The sequence below is a fragment of the Ictalurus punctatus genome, chromosome 27 (genome assembly GCF_001660625.3).
Source record: "Ictalurus punctatus breed USDA103 chromosome 27, Coco_2.0, whole genome shotgun sequence".
NCBI lineage: Eukaryota > Metazoa > Chordata > Actinopteri > Siluriformes > Ictaluridae > Ictalurus > Ictalurus punctatus.
This window is the reverse complement of record NC_030442.2, coordinates 19,027,607-19,032,500: the sequence shown is the minus strand read 5'-3', so window position 1 is coordinate 19,032,500 and position 4,894 is coordinate 19,027,607. Positions and strand designations below refer to the sequence as shown.

The 4,894-nt window shown below is 44.4% G+C and overlaps 1 protein-coding gene across 2 annotated transcripts in view; it reads right to left on the bottom strand.

Annotated features, from left to right (window-relative positions):
• Positions 1–4,664, bottom strand: part of bean1 (brain expressed, associated with NEDD4, 1) — a 17,801-nt gene extending 13,137 nt beyond the window's left edge. Inside the window, exons 1-2 of one of the 2 annotated variants that reach the window (XM_017458492.3) lie at positions 4,298–4,664; positions 3,991–4,055 (exon numbers count right to left, since the gene is read on the bottom strand). The gene's annotated coding sequence lies outside the window, so the exon portion shown is untranslated. The other variant, XM_017458493.3, reaches the window with a different exon arrangement.
• Positions 4,665–4,894: the final 230 nt, after the last annotated feature.

Genomic DNA, 4,894 nt, shown 5'->3' with positions numbered 1-4,894 from the left:
ACTATATTGTGCATGTAGAAGGTGAAATGTCCCAAATCCTACAGATTTTAAGAAAAAGAAATTGCAACTCAACAAATAAATATCTTATGTTGAAAAAAAAAACACTTTTAGTAAAAAAAAAAGAAGTAGAATCTCCAAATAGATCATCAAGAGTGTAAAGCCATTGCTGAGGTTCGAAGATCAGCGTTTATTTCAGCAACATGTGATTTACTTCAGATCACTGAAAGGTCAGAAACCTGGCCTGAGGGACGTCGTGTCGTTTAGTCCAAAAGATCTGATTACAGAGATCACACACACACACACACACACACACACACACACACACACACAAACACACTAAGGGGGAAATTTATCTTAGCCAATCCCCTTACTGCCATGTTTTTAGGAGGTGGGAGGAAACCGGAGAATCCGGAGGAAACCCACACAGACACGGGGAGAACATGAAGAAGAACTCCACACAGAAACCCGACTCCGGATCGGACCGGGACTCTGAGACGGCGGCGCTTCCTGCTGCACCACATCACTCAATATTCAGTGAGATGGAACTGTTGAACGGACTGTTTTTATTTCTGGTTGTTTTGAGAAAAGCATGCTGGGAAATAAATTACTGCAGTAACATTAAGTTTCTGTTGCTCTTTGGCTTCGTATCGGTTCGCTAGCAAGCGTTCTAACAAGCTGTTATGAGAAATGAGAGTGATAAACTAAACAGAAACATCATCATAGACCCATGAGATCTTATTATTTATTCATGCGCTTATTTCCTCTCAGATTGATTCCTGTAATTCCCTCTACATGGAATTACGCTTGACTCCAGTCACCAAAACTCACTACTGCTGATCTGGAGACGTACGCTGCAGCAGCGGAGCTCCTCGGACCCGTCACCCCTCCTAATACCCATCTTCTGTTGGCTGGGGAGGTGTCCGAGTCAACTGTATGCAGGAAAATCCAATGTGTTTGTCAGAATTTTTCGGATTCTGACACGTCAGGGACTTGTCTCACTCACTCACGTGTCTCACTCAGGTAAGTGTCTCACTCACTGACGTGTCTCACTGACATGTCTCACTCACTGACGTGTCTCACTGACATGTCTCACTCACTCACGTGTCTCACTCAAGTAAGTGTCTCACTCACTGACGTGTCTCACTGACATGTCTCACTCACTCACGTGTCTCACTCAGGTAAGTGTCTCACTCACTGACGTGTCTCACTGACATGTCTCACTCACTCACGTGTCTCACTCAGGTAAGTGTCTCACTCACTGACGTGTCTCACTGACATGTCTCACTCACTCACGTGTCTCACTGACATGTCTCACTCACTCACGTGTCTCACTCAGGTAAGTGTCTCACTCACTCACGTGTCTCACTGACATGTCTCACTCACTCACGTGTCTCACTCAGGTAAGTGTCTCACTCACTGATGTGTCTCACTGACATGTCTCACTCACTGACGTGTCTCACTGACATGTCTCACTCACTCACGTGTCTCACTCAGGTAAGTGTCTCACTCACTCACGTGTCTCACTGACATGTCTCACTCACTCACGTGTCTCACTCAGGTAAGTGTCTCACTCACTGATGTGTCTCACTGACATGTCTCACTCACTGACGTGTCTCACTGACATGTCTCACTCACTCACGTGTCTCACTCAGGTAAGTGTCTCACTCACTGATGTGTCTCACTGACATGTCTCACTCACTCACGTGTCTCACTCAGGTAAGTGTCTCACTCACTGACGTGTCTCACTGACATGTCTCACTCACTCACGTGTCTCACTGACATGTCTCACTCACTCACGTGTCTCACTCAGGTAAGTGTCTCACTCACTGACGTGTCTCACTGACATGTCTCACTCACTGACGTGTCTCACTGACATGTCTCACTCACTCACGTGTCTCACTCAGGTAAGTGTCTCACTCACTCACGTGTCTCACTGACATGTCTCACTCACTCACGTGTCTCACTCAGGGATGTGTTTCATAGCTCCAGAGTTCCCGGGTCGATCCTGAGCTCAGGTTATTGTCTGTGTGGAGTTTCTGAACCTGTTCTCCTGTGTTCTTGTGGGTTTCCTCTGGGTTCTCTTCTGTCTTCCAAAAACATGCTGTTAGGGGAACTGGCTATGCTAAATGACCCCCTAGGTGTGAACGTGTGTGCATGCTTCCATCCAGGGTGTACCCCACACCCCAGTTTTATACTCACCCTGAGCAGGATAAAGCGCTTATTTAGTTATGAATGTATTCAGTTCAGTTCAGTGTTATTAGTGCAGCGTGTTTAACGGTGGACGTCGTCCCGGAGCAGCGCTACAGAAATATATACACTCAGGATAGAGATGTTAAATGTGTGAATTTATCCCTAACGAGCAGCCAGAGGAGACGTGGTGAGGAAAAACTCCCTGAGACGATATGAGGAAGAAACCTCGAGAGGAACCGGACTCAGAAGGGAACCCGTCCTCATCTGGGTGACACCGGATAGTGTGATTATAAATAAATACACCCCTTCTATAAATGTATATTAATAGAGTCAAGCAGTGGCAAGTGTGTTAAGAGGAACTTATGAATATGAGCATCAGCGTCATTTCTGAATTTATTTTAGCTTTAACCTGAAGTTTGTTTTGTTGGAGTAATCAGCTGATGGAATGCTGGCAGGTGGATCGGGCCGGTCCGGAGAGCAGAACGGGTCGGGATCGCGGGTATCTCGGGAGGTATTTAATGCAGTTGAATTTTTTAAAGGTCTGTAGTATCGAGTCTTCTGTTGTGTTCTGTCTTATCATCTGTGGTTTGGTCTCGTTAAGCCCGCTGCTCTTTTCGTTGTTTAACAAATCGAGGATTAAATGACTTTCAGGCAGGTTTAGTCATCGTGATAATCCTAACCTGTTTAATCCTGAGTTCACACGAGCAGCAACAGAGCGACAGGTGTCTGTTCATTTCTACGTACACACGTGACACGGAGGCGAGATTTCAGTCACAGATCAGATTTTCTCAATTCTTTGCAAATGACTTATGAGTCTGTAAAGAAGCGATAGATCCAAACAATCATCTGGAATGATTCCTCAGAGTGATCCTACACCTGTAATTCCTTTCTGCTGTTAGTTCCCACAAAAAATGGAAATAGAAGTTATAAGTGTGATTTTATCTTATCGTGTAATGTTATAGACCTCTGATTAAACATGTACAGAGACGTTACAAAGAAAAATAAAGATTGAAAGGAAGTAGCAGAGATCATCGCTGTCTCTGGTCAGCGTACGTATCTAGTACAGTTAGCTTGTGCTGCTAATAGCTAATACAAAGGCTAGCATGCAAGCAGCTAATTTTGACAGTGAATAGAAGATAGCTGGTACACTCACAAGCAATGCCAGTAGCACTTTTTCAGAATTAGGTCTAATGGTTAAGTGGATTTAACATTTGAATGAATCCCGCCCATGTTTACAAAGCTCCGCCTACCAGGATCTACAGTGGCCTGTATTGTATGGTGTCTATAAAATGACTGACAAGAGGCGTGTCCGATCACACACAAACATTCTGACCCGGAAGTCCGTTTTCCAAACATGTTTTCTCAGTGAATTAATAAACGTCTGCCAAGGCCACAGCTTAACCCCTTTGTTTTTCGAAACAGTCATGTTCTACAGAAGTTCTTGGTGCGTTGTTTGTTTTCTTGTCTAAAGAAAATGTGCATGATTTATTTAAGTGGGGTTCAGTCTCTGGTTTTGGATAAGAAAGATAAAAACGTTGACAATACGTGTGCAACATAGAGTCTCTCGCGAGCAAGTTTTATTTAACCGAGAGCAGAAATTCGAGGATTCAAAATAACACAAATAAAAATAATAAGACACGCACAACATGATTTCATGCCACAATTTAGCATCATGTGACATTTAAAGCACGTGAATAAAATCTAAATATCTAAATTTACAGACACAAACGTGAACTGTTTACCTTTAAACTCCTTCGATCATTAACATAATGAAAGTAAGGGAATAAAAGTGACTCTTACCAGAACAGGTGAGTTTCAGCAGCTTCCTGATTTTCCTCCATCTCTGAGGAACAGAAGTGTGCAGTCTGCAGCACAAATGAACTTTATTACACTTTAAAAATGAATTTTCCTGATAATTTATTACTCGTTTATTACTCAAGGTTACGACTCACACTCTAAATGTACTACTTTTAGATTTTCTGCTGGATGAAGAAGAGCGAGAGAGCAGGTGCTGTAGTGCACTTCCTAGTTCTCTCTCTCTCTCTCTGTGTGTGTGTGTGTGTGTGTGTGTGTGTGTGTGTGTGTGTGTGTGTGTGTGTGCACGCACAGTCACTCCATCATGCTGGTAAGAAAAACTCCAGCTTGTATCCCAGAGGAGACGCAAGCTTTCAATTCACTTCACTTCCTCCTAAGACTAATCCTCCATCTTTCTCTCTCTCTGCATTCTGTTCATCTGTTCATCCTGAGAGAAGAACTGCGAGGGTTTATTCATCCTGAGAGACTGAGGAGGGAAAAAGAGCTCCACCCTTCTCTCTCTCCCTCTCTCTCCCTCTCTCGCTCTCTCTCTCTCTCTCTCTCTCTCTCCCTCTCTCTCTCTGTCCCTCTCTCTCTCTCTCTCTCTCTCTCTCTCTCTCTCTCTCTCTGTCTCTCTCACTCTCTCTCTCTCTCTCTCTCTCTCTCTCTCTCTCTGTCCCTCTCTCTCTCTCTCTCTCTCTCTCTGTCTCTCTCTCTCTCTCCCTCTCTCTCTCTCTGTCTCTCTCTCCCTCTCTCTCCCTCTCTCTCTCTCTCTCTCTCTCTCTCTCTCTCTGTCCCTCTCTCCCTCTCTCTCTCTCTCTCTCTGTCCCTCTCTCTCCCTCTCTCACTCTCTCTCTCTCTCTCTCTCTCTCTCTCTCTCTCTCTCTCTCTCTCTCTCTCTCTCTCTCTC